This window comes from Equus quagga, chromosome 20, assembly GCF_021613505.1.
Source record: "Equus quagga isolate Etosha38 chromosome 20, UCLA_HA_Equagga_1.0, whole genome shotgun sequence".
NCBI lineage: Eukaryota > Metazoa > Chordata > Mammalia > Perissodactyla > Equidae > Equus > Equus quagga.
Window position 1 is genome coordinate 26,630,993 of NC_060286.1, and position 20,813 is coordinate 26,651,805.

Genomic DNA, 20,813 nt, shown 5'->3' on the forward strand with positions numbered 1-20,813 from the left:
GGGTGGGCAGCAGCCATACCTGAACCCCAAGCCCCTGACAGCCGGGACAGACATCTGCCAGGGATGCACGCAAATAGTTCAACATGGTCAAGAAGAAACAGCGGGAGACAGAGACAACACCGGACACAAAATATGGAATGAGGAACAAGGCTGGGGTGACAGGTCCCTAGAGAGGGCGGTGGTCTCCCTACCCTTGTGGACAGGACAGGAAAAATAAGATTCCTACTTCTTGTAAAATGCTCATTTGCTGGGCACTTTCTTTCTCACCTTGAAAAATAAAATCTAAACACATGGAAAAGAATCTCAAAAAAGGAAGGGAATAAACATCAAAGAAGGTGAGAGATGGGAGGCCAGGGGGAACATGACCATGGTAGGAGGCATCTGCCTCCTGCTCCTCAGCCTCCTCCCTTCTTAGTCCTTTCTGTGGGCCTCCAGAAGCCCCACAGGTGGATCCATGAGAAAAGTTACCAGGCCCAGGCAGGTTCACGTGGGGAGGGAGAGGGGAGGGACGGCAGAGGGGACACAGGTTGGGACAACGGAAGCCCACCCACTGACCCACTGGGCTCAGTGAGTGGGAGCACCAGGTCCACAATCTATCCAGGTTCAGTCCCCACATGCCCATGACCTGGGTGGATGCTGGCAGTCTACAGGTGCAGCACATGGGTTTTGATGTACTTGAGCTGTTCTAGGAGCTGCAGGAAGGAGGCCTGCGAGGCGGCGTCCAGGTGCGAGCAGTTCTTCTTGATCTTGCAGACTATAGGCGGGCAGTCGCCGGGGATGGCCATCTTGTAGCCCTTCTCCACCTGAAGGACGATGTCCTTCGGGGGAATTCTTGGATGAGGCACTGCCCTAAGGAGTAGATTTCCCAGAGAAAAATTCCGAAACTCCATACATCAGACCTGGTGGAGAATTTCTTTTCCCTCAGGGTCTCAAGGGCTGTCCACTTGACTGGCAACTTGCCTGTGTCTGGAGACGGTCTGTGACCTTGGCCACGCTGTCCTCGGATACCAGCATGACGCCGGCAGCAAGGCCCCGGTGTACGAAGTTGTTGCTCTCTGGGTACTTCATGGTCTCACGGAGGTCTAGTGAGAATTTGAGGAGAAAGTCTCCGCCCAGCACCTACCAATCCAGCAACTGCCGGTAATCCACCAGGCTCCCCTTGGCCATGAACTCAGTGATGATGTAAAGGCCACCTTTCTGCGCCATGATCACGCCCAAAAGCTGTACCTGGTTGCTAGGATGAACTTGTGCCATGACCAAGGCTTCAGCCAGGAATGCTTGGGCAGTAGTGTCGTTCCTAATGTAATTGACAGAGACTTTGTTCCCTCCACACAGCTCAGCATCGCGTCTCCAAAGTCCCCCTTCCCAGTGATCTGCAGCAGCTTCAGGTCCTTTATGTTCAGCGTCCAGCCTCTGAGGAAGAGCTCATCCTGGACCTCCTCTGTGCCCTCCATGACCTTTGGCTTGATGAGGCAAGTACAGATTTCATCTGCACCTGAGGTGTAGTGCTCCACCAGCTGCATGAGGTTCTCGAAGTACACCTCCTCACTAATGCTGAGCTTGCTGTTGTCGTACATGATGCTGTAGTGCTCCACTTTGCCTTCACAGTTCACAGACAGCGTATAGTCCCCAGGGTAGTTGATGCTCTCCCACACCAGGAACAGGCCTGTCTTGGGACAGGCACAGAAGTGGCCCCTATCAGAGGCCCGGACTGGCGCTGTCCGTGGTGCTGATTCTGGTGCTGCTGCTCAGCTGGGGCCACCTCCAGGGACTTGCTGCAGGTCAGTGAGGGGGCTGGCAGCGGGGCGGAGGCCCTCCCCCTAGGCCACCACCCAGGAGGTGGCCTTGTTGGTTTTGTTGTCTTTTTAACTGCCTTCTGGTGATCCTTTTTTATGTTTAAACTGTGTGTGCTGGGACACTACTGAGGTTTTATACTAGTTTTTCCTTCCTTCCTTCCTTCCTTTCTTTTTTTGTAAGAGAGTTGCATCTATTATACCTCTAGAGTCCTTACTGGTTAACCTGGCCTGTGCAAAGGCCTAGCTGGGACTGCTCTCCTCCTAGCTTCAGCCTACTCTGTAGCGGCCTGTCCCTGAGAAGGAGCCATCCTCTCTTGGGTTGGCCATATGGCAGACAGTGAGGGGAGTGCTGGTCACACTCCAGTGTCTGTGACGCCTACAGCAAAGCAAAAATCTGAAAGAGTAGATTTCTGAAGAGTAGGGAGAGCATAATAAAATATTGGTTTTCAAGAAAAAAATTTACATATTATATTCTATTTACTTATCTTTTCTATAAGCCAAGTTTCCATGATGGAAATAAATATTTGAAGACACATTTCATATATAACAATATATATACATATATAAAATACATAACAAGGGACAAAATCTGAGTATAAAACTGAATTGAGTTTCCTCAAATATTTTGAAGTAAACTATGAGGAAAATTTAGCTTATCATGAATATTTGGAAAGATTACCAATTCTGAATTCTGTACTTGATCTTTAGATGTCTTGAAAATGTAATTTGTACGTCATAGTTATGTGTTAATATAGGTCTAATTCACCTATAGGCAGGAAATTTGAGATTTAAGCTAATTCTTATCATAGAATTATTAAAATCTCCTTTCTTAAGAATGGTTATTATTAAGGAGAAGTTAAACTTTAATCCAGAAGAAAAACTCACAATTTTAAATGTAGTAGTTTAAAGCTCACTAATTGAGCAATAGAACTTCATTAATTTATTCAGTAAAATTTTACTGACCATTTACTACTGGCCAAGTTTAATGCTTAGTTAGGAGAATAAAATGTGTACATGAGATAATTCCTGATCTCAGCAAGCTAATAGCAAATTCAAGAAGACATACAGGTTCCCGAAAATCTCAATTGAATATGATGAGTGTTGGGGATAAAACAAGGTCTTAAATTATCTCAAAGAAGAGGAGTCAAAATCAGCAAGTTATTTTTTCCAGCTTTATTGAGGTATCATTCACAAAGATTGTGTATATTTAAGTTGTACAATGTGATGATTTGATATATATATACATTGTGAAATAGTTACCACAATCAAACGAATTAACACATCCATCACCTTATATAGTTACCTGTGTGTGTGTGAGACACACTTAGGAAATTTCACATATACAATACAGTATTATTAATCATGGTCACCATGCTGTACTTCAGATCCTCAGAACTTATAACTGAAAGTTTGAACCCTTTGACTAAGTTATTTGAAGTGGCCAATTTAGTCTTTGTTATATATTCTCTTTTGTATGGAGATTTAACAGTTATTTTATATCTAATTTGTATCTGTTCATATTCAGAATCATTTCATTAGTTTTTTCCCCTCCTCGAATTGTATAAAAATAAAAGAAATAAGTTAACATTTTTCATGAATCAAGCCTGATATGGTAAGGTAGACTTCCTTCTCTTATAGGCTCCCCAAAAGCCAGAAAAGTGAAAGGTGATGAGCTGGGGTGAAAATTACAGATAGATATATTGTCAGAAGAATTTCTCATTCATCTCTATAGTTTCAAATACTCATTTTTTCTAAGTCCTTTTTATCTGCCATTTAGCAAGAATCCAATTACTGAGCATGAGCCTACTGCCTCATAAATAACATCCTCTTAGTTTTCCAATCACACAATTCCAATTCTGTATTTTGTCAGCAAAAGTCCTGTTTTTAAAAATAATACTTCGGCCATCTGCTTACCCATATGTGCTACACATCACTGAATGTTAGATTCTCTGCAAGTTTTATAGACAATACCACAAATCTTGAGTGTGTTTTCTTTCATAATTAGCATTTTACAACCACGTTAAATTGATCACAGGTAAACTGTTTCATTTTGGCACATTATTTTGATTGTAATCAAACTACTTGCTAGAAAGTGATTTTGTAGCCAATATATTTTAGTTATAAAGAGTTTTCTTTCCTCTTTTATAGCAGATACATTATTTTAAAGGTCACACTTGTCAGACCTATAAACTAAATCCCAGACTTGCAATGTAAGGCATCCCTCAAAGGATCCATCAGTGTTTACACTGGGGTGAAAAATGTTATCTTAGCAGTTCCATCAATTTCAGTGACTGATGATGTCATTTGCAATCTCTACAAATGACTCCTACCAAATGAAAGGAAAAACTGCTTGCTCAGGGATTCAGTTTTCAGTTTTCGTGTTCTCATAAGTCATATATATATATATTTGACCATTCCCTTTTCCTAAAAGACAAGATAAACTGGAAATAGGTGTAGAGTGAAATCTGAAGCTACCATATCACTTCAACTGAGAAACTGTCCTATTTATGGATGAATTAGGGAAATTTAAATTCTCTTGGAAACCCACCAAACCCAGACTGAAGTGCTTTTGAACCCCATTTACAGGAATAAGACCTTTCAACTCTTGTTTTCATGGTTAAAATGTAAGTTGAGTGATTACACATGAAATGTGCAACAAAATAGTTGCAGTCTACAAATTTGTGGTGCACAGATTTTTTGCTATCATTCAGCTATAATAAGTAGATTCCTCTTTCTTTTATGTTTTGACCTGTGAGTGTATGAGTGTCAGCTTCTGGCTACCAACTTGTGAGATTGATTTTTTTCCCTTCTTTCCAAAGCTTTGCTTTTTTGTTGATTCCTTTTTCCTAGAGATTTATTTAAATTTTATTTTCACAAAATTGGGAACTGTGCAATGTGTATATTTCTCATTGGTTTCTTAACTAGACTTACTATCCTGCCCCTTTACATAGTACAGATAGGTAAGAAAAAAGTTGAAATTTTTCCAGGTTTCACTAAGAACCTTCATGGCACAATTTTGCCTTGGTGCTAAGTGTCCAGGGTTCCTGCTCTCACTTTAAAATTGTCTCTCCTCTGTGAATTTCCTGTTGTTTCTAGTCACTGATACGATTCAAATAGTACCTTCTTATCCCCCTTCCAGTTTTTCATGATTTCAATTGTTTTTATTGGGATAGTTGTTTATAGTTCTTATTAGTCATAGTGCCTTAAAACAAGGACTGAGTAACTGAGTAAAGCTGCTTCTGAGAGGGATTTATTATAAGATTGTAATTTACACATTCTTGACATTTTTTCACAGTTAAATTAATAAAAGTTTCTTAGTATTTACAAGCTCTCTCAAATGTGAATTTAAAGGGACAGCCTAATGGAAAAGCTTATATAACAACTTGTTGTCTTAGCTGCTGAGCTTTCTTAATAGATCTAATCATAGCTGGATTATAAAAAAAAATTAAGGACTCTTAGTTCCTGAATGTATTCTGGTGCTACATATAGGGAAACTGAGGACAATTATTATAATAAAATTTTCCTAAGCTCATATATCTAGCTAATGACAGTGAAAGGACTCAGTTCAGGACTTTTGACATCCACTTATTATTCTTTTCACTAAGGCTAGCTTAAACTTATTGCATAAGCACTGTATTTTGCATAAGCACTTTGAAAAAAAATAATTATCTTATTTAATCTTGAAACCAAAATAATAGCTATGAAGCAGCAGCAATTTTATTCTTATTGTGAAGATAGGGAACTGGGTCTTGAAGAGGTTAATATTTGTCTTCCCTATATTCATCTCACAGAAGAGTAACATGAATAGCATTACTATCTATTGCTAAATTCCCTAAAAGCATGTGTTTGGTGTGTGTGTGTGTGTGTTAATGGCTATATTTACAGTCTGTCCTATTACATGCCTAAAGGCTCTTAAGAACCATGTAATTAAAAAGTCAATTTGTGGTGATGAGGTTTAGGCTTACAAAAGAGTCTTAAGGAACTCTAGGTTTATTCTAATTAAGTGAACTACCAGGGTGCTAAATGAAATTCTATGCATGGCCAACTCTCTTTGCTTTTGCATGGAGTTATATTTGTGGCTGGAATATTCTGAGGATGAATGTTAAAAGCCCTTGTGACACCTAGACCCTCTCCAGAACCATTTTCTGAAAACACTCTGCAGTTTGGCAGCCGCTTTGCAACCTGGGAGTGCATTTTAATTGGCATCACACAACTTTATGACTGAGAGATTTATTCCTCTCTCCTCGAGTTCCCTCCCCTCTTTTAGCCTATTAGTTGAAATGTTTGAGTTAATATTATAGGCATTTCCCATTATAAACTCTTTGGGGCCATAATGCAACGAAATGTTCAGTTTTCCTCCAGAAAAAAAGAGTCTAAATCAGGCTCTGCTAAAAAATGAAAGTTTTGTTAAGTTTTAAATTTCATTTTTTTGTTTTGTCTCTTTGTTTCGATCTCTGTCTACTATTTTTTGGCCAATTTGACTCAATAAAGTTGAGAGAAAATTTGTTTTGATAGACATGCTTTGCCAATATGTGCATGTCAGTAAAATTTTCAGAGAAGAAATGTCTTCTGGATTTCTCTCCATAGCTCAGACAATTGGAGGCTTTCAGCTATTTTTAAGTAAACATTTTTGCTTCTTTCCCAGAAAGAGTAGCTCACATGGTCTGTGACATACCTGTGTTTTTTAAAAGGACAACATTTCTTCCATTGTTCTCTGGATTTATCTTTAATAAAATGCAAAATATAAAGTGGAGTGTAGTGATTAAGAACCTTGGCTTTGAAGTCAGATACATCTAAATTTGAATATCAACTCTGCCTTTTGTCTCTGGCTTTGGATTAATTACTTGTCCTCTTTTAGGTTTAGTTTCTTCATCAGTAAGTTGAGGATAAGAGTATTAAGAGTGAATGAATAAATGAAAAGTAAAAAGCTTAGCATAGTGCCTGTCAGATATCTATATATGCATATATATAGATACATAATGTTATATTTAAATTAACAGTAGTTAATTATTACAATAAAATAACATAATAGAAGAGTAAATAATACTGTAAGCCATGAGCTGAAAAGAAATGAGCTTTAGAGGAATTGCCCCACTTTGAAAGAACTAGGAAGAGAATCATACATTTGTGGTATCTCGGATCTGGCATTTGGCTATTAAATAGTAATTAAAGAAACTTACAGGTGGAGGAAAATTTTAAGAATAACTGCGGTTAATTAGTAGTTTCAGATAGAAAATAACATGCACTTTAAACCTTTAAAGTGCATGTTATTTTGTGAATGCAAAATAAGAAAGAAATTACATTTAATTCATCACATTTTGTGAAGAATTTTAATGCATTTTTATTATATCATTTGATATTCAAGTAAATTTGAGGGCCAAAAATATCAATGTGCTTTTTTTTGGTGAACTGGGATATTAGTTAGATCAGAAGTAAAATAAAATAAAATCACGATTAATGGAAATGCTTTAGGCCTCTGGTGTTTTAGTTTAATTGTAACACACCCTGGTTCTTAAATGCAAGTTTAACTACAAAACTATTTTCCCTCTGTGATTGTATTATTTCTGATACATCCTGTTATATTAATTGGAAAGAATAGAATCATTTGATAGAGAATGCCAGTTCTAAATATTATATAAGATTTTGGAAAGTGATAGAGGCTAAATTAAAGATATGTGCACCCCAAGAAATCCTTTGGATATTATATTCCGTTGCTTTCTAACAAATCTCTCATAAAAGATAAACTGTACGAAACAGAAAATACTGAATTAAGTGCAAGATACTCATAATCAGAGTCTCACTGGTTTTGATTTATTAATCTAGTTGTTTTTAAATTATATCTATATACAATTTACATGCATATATATGTATGTATATATAAATTATATGTATATGTTTATACACACGTATATGTGTATACATACATCTAAGTATGCATATATGTATAGTGTATATATACACACACACCAAAATGTATATATAATACAAACAGATTGATCACAACTATACATTGTATTACAACTAATAACTGAAAAAAAATTAACAATTTTTTTACACAGAGCTCTTTCTTAATTTCCAACGAAACCCTGATTTTAAAAACAAATTAGTCACTTTAGTCTATATTATAAAAGTATGTCAAAAGACACTAAAAAGGCTTTTCAGTTTTATTAGACTTCCCACCAGTTCTCAGCATCACAATGTAAATTAGAATGTATTGGTTACCTTTATGTGCTTATAAAATATGAAGATAAGAAATAAGACGTGGTTTCTATCATTTAGATTTTTACCATTTGGTTGGAACGGATTACATATATGGAGCCATAAGCTTCCCTAGTAAATAACAAATGATGAGAGTTATATTTTGTTGTGCAAATGGAGTATTTGCATTCGAGAGGATATGGGTAAAGCATCCTTACAAAAGACAGGATTAATAAAAGAAACCTACAGAAAAATTGAGTTAGGAAAGATACATCAGTATTTGAGAGAAAAAAAAATAAGAGAGCTGGTTTATGTGAGGAGAATAGAAACAATTTAAAAAAAAAATCATGTTAGAGGAAGAAATGACCATGGCCTAGTTCTGGATCAGCTAGAAACTGTTCTTACATGCCTAATTAAAAGTATTATGTGATTGAGGAGTAATGAAAAACATAGAGTGAAAATTACAGAGGGAACTACAAGGTAGACAGTGTTCCTCAAAAGTGTTGCAGAATACTACCAGCATCCTTGCCATATGCTGTTTTTCACAATGTATATTCCTGGTCCCTACACCAGAGCTACTGAAACATTTCCTAGCAGTTAGTCCCAGAGACCTTGAACTGTTAACACTGCCCCAGGCATTCTTCTTCATCCTAAAATTTGTGGTCTTTATTACGAAACATTTCAAAAGCCAGTCTAAAAATTTATGCTTCAAGTGGTAGGAAACATGTAGTAATTGTTTCAATATTTATTTGGCTATACATTTGGAATGAGATAAATAAAACAAATTATATTGATAAACTTATGACTTCACATGAAAGGAAACTATGATACAATTATATTTTGTGCTCATAATCCGTATCTCAAGAATCACACTGGTTTTTGCACAGTGCTCTATGAGATAAATATTTAGAAACTAGCATTTACCCAAAAGAGTATGACTATAATGATAAAAATCCCTTGTCTTTATATAACTAATTTTTCAGGAACTTCTGAATCAATTATTGTTGTTGTTGCACGTTTACAAAAAATAAGATGCTTGGAAGACCTATTGTATTGAAAATGAAAGCACAGATTCTTGTGGAAATAAGTCAGATCAAGTTTATAATATAGGAATCCATATGTAAAAATATATATCTGCTTCTCTGCTAGAAATTACTAATAGCACTTTTAGAGACATAAATGAATTAAATTAGTTATTAAGGATTCATCTGAAACACATTTCACATACCAAAAACAAATCTTTGAAGTCCTGAATTCTCTCTCCATGCACTCATCATATTGTCGTTAGATCTCATATTCCACATTAGGATCAAAGAATTAATTTTGTGTTGATGTACATGTTAGGATAATAGACAGTTAATATCCACAAAGACAATTATGTATATGTTAGATATTAGGTTTTTTTTCTCTGAATCACTTATATCTCTCACGCTTGTATGTTTTCTATATTTTTGTCTCTTCCTCCTCCATTATGAATATTTTCTTATGACCTTTCTTCTAGGTCATTAAGTCTATCTTCAGCTGTGTCACATGTGTTTTTAAAATAATCCATCCATTTATTTCTTAGTTTTATTTACTCTACATTTCAGTTCTAGTGACTCTATTTTTTTTGTATATTTCATTTTGGGGCTAAATTCTTATTTTTTTCTTTTATTTCCTTTATCCCTTAATAAAGGTACCTATTTAATGTATTTTTCAATTGCATGTAATGTACCTCTTCCACCTTTTTTTGATGCTCAATCTTTCTTCTCTTAGGTATTATGTTTCTATCTGATAAAGAAAAATTATTTTAAACTCTGAGAAGTATTAGTAATTTCATTTTTCAAAAAAATTTAAAGCTTGTCTTCTATTCTATAGCGTCCTTGCAATTCTATCTATTTTTGTCTTACTCTTACTCTCAGAGTATACTCTTATGGAATTCTGACTCTTAGGGAGTACTTCTCTGGAATCATAATCCAGTTCATAGGAGATTTACCAGGATCTCCAAATCCAGGGCGCTGGATTCCAATCTTTGTACAGCTAACTCCACAAGGTTGTCTAAAGTAACGTGCAGTTTCTTAACGTCGAAGCCATCTCTTCTGAAAATGACACATGCCCCTAGGATAAAATCAGACTCAAATGCTGTCCTCACCTTTTCAGGTTTTCTTTTTTTGGATCTATCAATTATTCATAATCCATAACTCATCTTTGGCTTATTAGCTCTGTGATATCTTTACGTCTTTTAAAAATATTTTGTTCTGTGGAAGCAAGAATGAGTTTTTTGTTTTGCTCATTTTTAAATCTCCTAGATCTAAAACAATAAAAATAACCAACATTTATTACATGCTTAACATGTCATAAGCAATGTTCTAATTTATTTCTAGCAAAATGATTGTGAGATAATTACTATTATGCCTATTTTACCTACAGGGAAATTGAAGCTTGGAAACTTTAAATTACTTGCTCACAATTGCATAGGCAGCAGTGGCAAAGTCAAGATTTGAACCTGGATTCTGACACTAGAAACCAAAACCTTAACCACTGCAATATAAATTGAGAGCATTGTGGTTTGCAACAAGATCTCTTGAATAAACTAATTTAAAATTTAATTTCATGCATTTATTCTTCCCAAGTTGAAAATTGTTCTAAACTCAGAATAGTCTTTTTTTTTTTTTGGTGAGGAAGATTTGCCCTGAAGTAACATCTGTTGTCAATCCTCCTCATTTTTTTGCTTGAGGAGGATTAGCCTTGAGCTAACACCTGTACCAATCTTCCCCTACTTTGAGTGTGGGATGCCTTCACAGCATGGCTGGTGAGTGGAGTAGGTCCACACCCAGTATCCCAACCCGGAAACCCTGGGCTGGCAAAGCAGAGTGCATGGAACTTTAACCACTTGGCCACTGGGCCAGCCCCAATAGTCAGTTTTAAGAGCAAATTTTTCTTTAAAAATACGTATGATTCTTATGTGTTGCCATGGAATAAGTTTAGAACCCTGAATTGGAGATCACAGAAATTGATTCTCTATAATAATCTAATGAATTTATCTAACACTAAAGTAAAAAAATGCCATTTCATGTCACAATCTTTCATTCACGGAGATGTGCAAAAGTACCATCATTAGAAGTTAAATAAGCAAAATTAATTTGATCCCAACTGGTGAATGACAAGGTGGTGAAAGTTGATGATCATTTGAATGCTGATCTTTGACTCTTGAGCCCCATAAAATTTTATCCTCAGCTCTCCCAGATGGTTAATAATTATGGATGATGTCTCCAGTTTTCACGGCTTTTGCTAGGTAATGAACTGTGTGTGTCTATGCCTGATTCATGTTGATTCCCTTGTCAGTTATATGTCATTTCAAAAAGGCCTTTGATCCCTGAGCATTCTTTTTTGAAGTTGGCTATAAGCAAGGAGATCTTGAATGCATTGTGCTCAGGACAGAGGTTTAAAACAAGAGGTGAAGTTCAACAAGTCCTTTTCAAATGTTAAGAGAGGTTGATGCATTAACTGCTTATGGTCCTGCTTCTGATTTAGAATAACATTTTTTCCTCAACACACACCAGTTTCAGTTGTGAATAAAAAAAGAAGGTGATTCAGAGCTCTTTTCCTTAAAGTCACAATATTAAAAAAAGTGTTTTAGTTGATATCATGTAGAGTTTTCGTGGAACAAACTCTTCAAATGCGGTTTAACTTGACCAAATGCTAACAACTATTTTCCCTAAGGGCAGAAGAAGAGATCTGGTGATTGGGGGCAGAGGGCAAAAGGTACATCAAAGGTCATTCTGACAATAGTTGACTTTGAGCTAATCAAGTCCAGGTGGCCCCAAATTATTACTCAAGTCCCAAATGTCATGAAAATGTGGCCCTAGCGCTCACTTTGATGCAAAAGTATAGAGCCGATCCATTCCAGGATTTCTTTCCCTTTGGACTCAGCCTCCAGAATAAATTATCTATCTTCACCTCAGAAAAGTAAGCATTAAAAAAAATTCTGACTCTGCACGTGTCACTGACACTAAAATATCTATAAATCAGTATCTGGTGAAATAATGAAAAAAAAATTTTAGCTCTGTGTCCCATTCGTCAAGGGGCCAGATGTCTAGGCTAAAATATTTTTTCTCTTACAAATGTTTTTCTTTCAAATACCAAAGATTGGTCATTTTGATAATTCTCACACACTTATAAAATATAGAAACAACTGAAATTTGTAATTCTATGTGGAGTTTTAGGTATGTACTTTAGTCAAGAAACCATTCCATCATTTCATTAAGAAATAGCTCTTAAGAGAAATCAGGGTTGTCTTTTGGGAAGACTGGTAATTGTATGAAGCTAAGTATATTAGGATGCAACCTGTAAAAGCTAGTTAATGACTATTGATATGAAAGATCTTGAAATGCCAGGTATGACATTTATCCCACCTAAATAACAAAAGAAACATGATTAAAATATTGTTTATCTTAGCAATCAATTCATAATGAGATTATTTATGTCTGAAAATATGGCAGAGTTGCAAAGAAGTAAATAGTAAGAAGGGCATGTTAAGCGAGGGGAGGGAAATACATGCTAGAAAACATGGCCTGTATCAGTCTTTAGGAAATGGGTCATTGAAATGTTCACAATGGTCCCTATCCAGGATAAAGTCTCAATGTCTTTTCCTAATAAGGTAGATATATTTTAAACAACTATCAACAAAATAGGTTAGAAAACCTGCCCTAAAATCAAAATTGAGATAATCTTTCTTCCTCTAAGATGCCTTCTAGAGTTAGAAAGGATGGAGTAAAGGTCAGAAAACAGGTGAAGAGGGAGCGCTCTGGAGTCAAACCAACGCGGTGTGAACTTTGCCTCCACTAATTTCTAGCTGTGCTGCTGTGGTCCTCTTATTTTGGCTCTCAAGGCTCTATTTTCTCATCCTAAAAAAGGGAATAATAATTAATCCTATTTCATAGTAAATTCACAAAAAGATACCCAATATTATCCAAGAGAATATGGATTAATTAACATATTGAGACAAAGAGAGTCTTCAAGTTATAAATAATAAAGTTTCGGTTGAGGAGGAATTATATTCCTGTTTTTGCCCCAAAAGTAAAGGATCCTAATCACTTATACAAAACCTTGGTTTTAATGTCTTTCAGAAATAGTTTGGGCAAGCACTCTAGATTTAATATTTTTAAGTGATGTGTTTAAATTTTCATGTTAAGTGGGTTAATACAGATCACAAATAGGCTTCCAGCAGCTCAAGGAAGGTTTAGCCTTAAGAATGAGTTAGTTCCAAATCATGTAACCTGGCTTTCAGAAGTTTGCAAATTTCCAAATTTCACATAAATCCAAATTTGGATTTCTAAATTTCATGATTATCCACAAATGACCAATCCACCTGCAGATAATTTATAGCTAAAGTGTGTATATTACATTGCTTTAAGCTTCATGATGGGATAATTAAATTGTTTGATAGAAAAGTTAGAGAATCCAATGGCAATCCACATGCTTGAGATTATTATCTTGGCAAAGCAACATACCTGACCTAAATGAGTAGAGCTAGTTTGCTGAGTTTTTGTTGGAGCTTGATTTGAATCACTTTCCCCTCTTCTCCCCTTTCATATCAGTCAGAGAGAATTGTCACAAGAAGTGTTACCAGCCACTGTCAAAAATCATCACAGTACATGCTTCTTTCCTCAGGAAGAAATAACCATTCCTTGCTGGTGATGAACAGAGTAGAGACTAAGGACTAAGCACTAATTCCTGGTTATTGTCAAATCTTAAAGTGATGGTGAAATTCAAATTCATCTTTGAAAGTGGAAAGAGAAGGTAGTAGAAAATAAATGTGGTATATATTGACAAATGCATCATTTGCTCTGTATTATAGGACTTTTAGGCATAAAGTAGTCAATGAGACCGACAGAATCTACTTTGTAGAGGTTTATATAATGGAATGATAAAACTTCAGAAGTCAAACTTAATCCTCAAATATTCCACAAGAGAAGTTCATCTCCCCAAAAATCTCTTGGTATTGATTTCAAAATAAAATTAGACATCGGAGAAAGCATGCAACTATAACCTATAAATATCTTTTAGTTACAACTGAGTCAATAAAAAATAAAATGAATGATTATTATATTTGAAATATGTACAGTTATAATTTTCCATTCTTTACTGATTTAGGCTAAAGTAATTTTGGTTAATGTCAAAGATATTTTATGTTATTAAAGTATTTTGATGAGTACTTTATTCTTGCATAGATCTCACAAATTCCTACCTTTTCCCTCCACCATTCTCTTAGTCACTCTGTGTCCTATCCTGCATTGCTCCTCTTGACAGCCAAATGTTTGGAATGTCCTCCTTGTCATTAGGTTTCATTTAAAGATTATCCTTATTCCCTAAAATGTCCTTTCAGCCCTCTATCTCCATTCAAAACCCTTGGAATTAATTTTAGCTCAGTAAGTCTTCATTGCAGATCGTGTTTTTACAGCCTATGTTTTTAGAATAACTTCTTTATACTTTTTGATATCCGTTTGTTTGCGTCTATATTTCCAAGTAGACTGTGTTTAATTTTGATCATTGTATCACAGTAGCACATAACATAGGAGACTGCTCAGAGGTGCAAACAACTCTTAGTTAAATTTATTTTTCAATTGTTTTATTAGACTAATTTCTAGAAAATTGTTAAGGTCTCCATAGCCCATATGAATAAAATCAAAACTCAACTGAGAAAAATTCAATGAATGGTTATAAGAACATATGTTATAGAAAGTAAAAAGCCTGATGAGAGAAAAGATGTCCAATTCAACTGTTAGCAATAGTGCATTCGTATTCTACACTGTGTGGAGTTCCTGTTACAGAAATTAGCAAAGGAAGTTATGGGATGTCACATGAGAAGCAGCTGATCCAAGCACGAGAGGGTAAGAGAAGGATACGTCTAAGCTGACACTGCAAAATGAGAAGGAGTTAATTGGAGGAAAGAGCAGTTAGGGCTGGAGTGTCTGTTGGGGATGTTTCTGTACTCTTACTGCTTAACCATTGTCTCATGTAACTCATCCAGTTTCTAGCTTAGGCTGTGATATTTTATGAAGTAGATAGCTATTCAAATTAGTGTCCACGAAAATAATCCATAACCAATCTATAAATGAAAATTTGGGTGAGTTTATTCTGAGCTTAAATCTTAGGATTATAACCTGGGAGAGTCTTTCCACAAAGGAACAGAGCACTCCAAAGAAGTAGGGGTACACAGGGAGGTTATATACCCTCAAAGAGGGTGTTTCAAATATGATTGAAATGTCCCTCCCACAATAGTCACAGGATTGCCCTGTCAGCACAGCACATGATGGACACAGCAGGTAGTGGGTCTGCTATCTTGGTGGGCGTAGCAGGAGGCAAGTCTATTGTCTCAAACTGGGCTGTCACAGGTGAGCACAGCAATCAGCTTCTAACCTAAGGAAAGATACTTAATCCTTAAGGAGACGCCAATGTTGGGAGGGGGAGAGAAGTTACACCTTTATCTCAAGGGCCTTTTGCTCTTGCCATAGGGAATCTCTAAAGCAGATATACAATGCACGCTCAACGGCCTTGGTCAGGCCCTTTTGGAAAGACAAGGTCAGGCCAAATTAGGTTTACACCAAATGGCTTCCTCGTATATTCCAGTATATCCTATTACTTGCCATTTTTATTTGTAATTAGTTTTAATTATAATGCATTAATATATCCTTTGATTTGTCTCCCTTACTGCTCTGATATAGTAATCTTAACTCCAAATCAATTATATATATATAATGAAATATATATATATATATACACATAATATATTTATATATGTAGAAGGCCTGCAGCAGGAGCGAAGAGATGTAGCTATACCTAATATGGTACATGATTTTTTTCTTTTTAAAGATTGGCACCTGCACTAACATCTGTTGCCAATCATTTTTTTTTTTTCCTTCTCTCCATAGTCCCCCAGTACCAGGGCTGGACGTGGTACATGATATTTTAAGAGGTTTATACGTTCTCAAGAATTTAGTTTTGCTTTGGTTTTGTTTAATGGGTTAAGTCAAATACTCACCCATCTTGAAACTCTGAAAGGTGAGCTATTTATCCTCCCCTCTCCCTGTCCCCAGGAGTTTATATATGCTGCTGGGCTTTTTATGACACTGGGAGAGAAATGGCAGAAAACTAAAGTGATATTCACTTTTAGAGTCTAGTATGGTAGTCTTTGTAAATAACTTTCTCTGAATATCTAAGCAAACTATTTTCATGGTGATGGAGAGGAATCATTTTTAGGTAAGGAATTCCTTCCATGGGTTTCCACTGCCCCAGTTAACACTGGTTAACTAACTTGAACCTTCTTACCATATCCCAGTGGAGGAGAAGCAGAGCTCCGAGAAAGCTTAGATTCATCTTGTTGCAAGGTTATTGGATCCATTTTCACACCTTTTTAACTCTAAAGAATTTAAGGAATGAGATAATGACAGTGTTTACCTCATGGAGCTGTTTAGTGGATTAAATGTGATAATGGAGGCAAGGTGGTTATCACTATACTTGGCACATACTAAATGTCCATAAGGCTAGTTGTTGCTTTATGCATGCATTAAATGTATAATCTGTAGGGACCTGAAATTGGCCACCCCAAGATATGTCTCTTTGGCATCAGGATTATTTGAGGCTGATTGCTTTTGATAAAGTGGGACAGGGAAGGAGGCTCTGAGGAATGGAACTTGCCCTTTGTTAGGACACATTTACATTTGTAAGGTAAATCTCTATCTGTATAAGGTGCCTCCCTCTGTGTACCAGGAAGAAGAAAGGAGATGACATTCTCTCTAGAAACTCTTAATCAATGCCAAAGGCAAGGACTTAAATCTGCATTTTATTGTGCTTATCTGGTAACCTCCTGTAACTGACTTCCCTCCCCCTCCCAACGTTGGCATTTCTTTAAGGATTAAGCATCTTTCCTTAGGCTAGGAACTGATTGCTGCGCTCACCTGTCACACTCAGCTCCAGACAATCGACTGGCCTCCTGCTATGCACACCGTGATAGCAGACCCACTACCTGCTGTGTCCATCAAGTGCTGTGCCGACAGGGCAATCTTGTGACTATTGTGGGAGGGACATTTCAATCACATGTGAAACACTCTGTTTGGGGGTATATAACCACTCTGTGCACCCCACTTCTTCGGTGCCCTTTCTTCCTTTGGGAAGAGAGGTCCTGGGCCATGGTTCCTCATAAAGCTTTGTTTAATTTTCTCTTGCTATTCTGTCTCATGTGAATTTAATTCGTTCTCCAGCCAGACGAACCCACATTTGGGAAGAGGAAATGTCTTCCTCCCCTACAAATCCTAGGGTTTTTTTTAAAATAATCTTCTCAGCAAGAATATCTTGCTTTGGAGTAAAAATATACAGAATGGAAGAAGAATCAGGAGAAAGAATTAAGAGCTGATGCTTTAGAGAATTTCTAACCATCATTATATACATGATGGGATAGGTGAAGCCGGTTATAACACATTTGAACTCATTCCAGCAGTGGTGACCCTTTCTCAGACCCAGATGTTTAAATGACTGCTCAATGGGGATGTTTGCGATTATAAATATGTTCCATCTGCTGCTACCGTCTGCCTGCTCTTGAAAGGTGTAAAATCACCCACTGCACTCGGCATCATCAGCAGTCCACATCCCATTCCACACCAAAATTAAAGGGTGACCGGAAACTTTCCTTGTGGTAAAGCCTTTCAGCCTTAGCCTAAAGAGAATAAATGAAGGTCAAGGCAATCATTTTGTTAATGTGCTATGGGACAGGAGTCCTATGGGAAATATTTTATGATTTAATTGTGAGATGTATTTATCCAGGTAATCATAAACAAAAATGAGAGTGCATTTAAATTATCAACTTTAGAAACCTGAAGGCATGCTTGCGACACTATACAGAACAGAACCCTTCTCTTCAAGTGTACTCAGCTGCAAGTATTTAAAATCTTAGGAAAACAGATTCTTACAGCTTGAATATGTAGTACTAAGAAGAGTAGTATTAATATGGAGTAATATCATTAATAGTAATGATGTATTCAGTTTAGCAGTTCCTCTGCTTTTCATTATTCTCCAATTTAGCACCCCAGTTTCTTTGGTTATTTCCTTCATATACTTTGCACTTTGTAATTACTTTATTACGTATTTGATTACTTGTCAGCAGCTTTTTGCTTCATTAAACAATATTCTTCAGGAGAGCAGGGACTTTATTTTCTTATCTCTTTTTACACAGTATCCATCAAAATGACTGGTATACAGTAGACACTCAATAAATAGTGTAGAATGTGTTTAAAACTAATGAAGATCAATTATATTATCTAAGATTTTCCCAAATATCTGATACACTAAAATGATTATCAACAGGAAAATAATTCCAGATTTTCAGGTATTTTAATTACCCATTTACTTCCTCCTTGATCATAAGACCATATCATACATATTTACACTTAGACCCACGGGATGGACAGAAATAGAAAAATAAAGCAACACAGCAGTAGCCTTGAATTTGTGTTGTATTCACTTAATTTAAGGAGATTGCACATTGAGGTGATTCTATTAGCATCAAGAAGAAATCATCAAAGAGAGATGATGATAGATAGGTCCTTCCAATGCTAATGTCTGAATTTCCTTTAACAGGACACAGGATGTGGACTCAGACAACCTGATTCTTATTCTATCAGTTACAAGCTTGATCTTGAGCAAGCCATTTGGCCTCAATAAATACACACATTCTCATCTGTTAATTAAAAGAGAATCTGGCACATGATTTTCATTAACATCAAATGACATATGGCAGGCAAAAGCAATTTGTAAACTGTGAAGGAGTAGCCCAATACTGACAGGTTTTACTCTCAATTGTTAGGCTTGCTGAAACACTTTTGATGACCTAATCTGCAGAAAGATAAGAATGGTTTGATGGAAAATTAGAAAACTCTAAGTATTGGGTTTGAACTGAAAAGTACTGCTGGAATAATCTAATATATGAAGCCACAAGTCAGAATGGAAATCAAGTTACTTATATTGCTCTATAACTATATGTTTTATTTGTAAAATGTGGAGACAATAGCAACTCATCTATATGTCTCTAATACTCATGTTTCTTATATCAATTTAATTTATTTAATTAAAATATAATTTCTTACTTTTTGAATGTAGTTATGCTGTTGTATTGTCCATTCTTTCTCCATCAATATCTGATATTTACAATGCTTTTCAAACTTAAACATGCATAATGTCACCTGGAGGGATGATTTCTCTGGGTGCCATTTCTAGGGATTCCTGGGTCCCAATTTTAGGGATTCTGATTCAGTGGGGCTATGATGAGTCCTGAGTCTTTGCAATTCCAACTAGCTCCCAGATGAAGTTGATGATGCTGCCCCACTAAAGCACTCTTCTATAGAATGATAGTGAACAAGGACCACCATAAGTGATTTCCTCCCTAATTAAAAGGAAGGATGTTTCAAATGAATCATGACATGTCTCTTAATGATAATTTTAAAATTTTGAAGAAAATAATCTTTTTAGCATGGATATAGACAAAAAATATGTTTTAGAATGCACGGTGTGCAGGTCAATTTCCTCAGGCATCAAACTCCGAGTCAGAGATTTGCATAAACGAGTATTAATGGAGAGTACTCTTATGAATGACAGTTTTAAGGGAATGAGAAAAACAGAAAAGGGCAGAACAAGAATACTGAACCGTGATGAGGCGGCAACACAGGACACAGCCAATTCTATAGGGAGCTCTACAACTGCTAAAACTCTTCAGAGTTGTTCTCATTCAAGGAAAGAGGGTCAGGCCTTTTAACCCCCCCATCAACCTGTAATTTGACGTAGGTCTACTCTGGGAAGGGAGTAATGTGAGGTGAAGTGATATCTTTCAGAGAGGACATAGATGAATTCCTGGAGAGGCATTCAGCTCTGAGCCCTCGGAAATCAACACTTCTGGCGACTTAGGACTTGAATACCTTGTACCGAGGGAGGAAACTTGGAGTGCATGACCCAATTCACTAAAGATTGTCTATTTGATATTTTTAATTAATTCCATTCCTCCAGGATCCAGGTACTGAAGCTTATACTTCAGTTGCAGAATACAGGGATAAAAATATATATTACTTTCAGTCTCAAATATCTAAAATTTGGAGTCAGCAAAAATAAACCAGAATCTCATAAAAGTGTGTAGCCCCACCTTGCAATATTTTTGTTGTTTCCTGGTTTGAATGAACTGGAAATAGTGTATCAGCACTTTAGTTTCAAAACTGTCAGTATAAAGATTGTGAAATGAAAAATGGTGAGGATAAAATGTCCCTTGAACTATTTCTCCTTTTCATAAAAGCAATATAGTAATTGATTTGGCCTGGAATTATAACATTTTCCCTAACCCACCCCACTAATCCAACGAATACATTAATTAACTATGAATCAAATAGGATGGCTTAGACAATCAATTGGGTGAAATAATTAGACCTGTCAAATTATTTTATTCAAGTATACTGTATTACTTTTATTGATGTAAGATGGGACGATATAGATTATCTAACCCTATGCCTTCATTTGATAGATTAATAAACTGAGGCCTTGGGATTAATTGCCATTCATTCTTTCAACTATTATTTATTGAGCCTCAGTACTATACAAGACATCTTGCGAAATGCAAAAGATAAAACAGAGAATAACAGAGAATTTGTCCCTTAATCATGAAGCTTAAAGTTGTGAGAGGTGTCTGAAAAAGAAGAAAACAACAAAACCAAATAAAGAAAAAATAAATAGAAATCCTGTTACATTGGAATCCCTAATCACATTTTGATAAGAAAGGCAAAAACAGGGCTATACTTCAGTGGG

At 36.1% G+C, this 20,813-nt stretch overlaps 1 pseudogene; it reads right to left on the reverse strand.

Annotated features, from left to right (window-relative positions):
* Nucleotides 1–644: 644 nt before the first annotated feature.
* Nucleotides 645–16,377, reverse strand: LOC124231099 (tyrosine-protein kinase CSK-like; annotated as a pseudogene).
* Between the last annotated feature and the right edge of the window lie 4,436 nt (nt 16,378–20,813).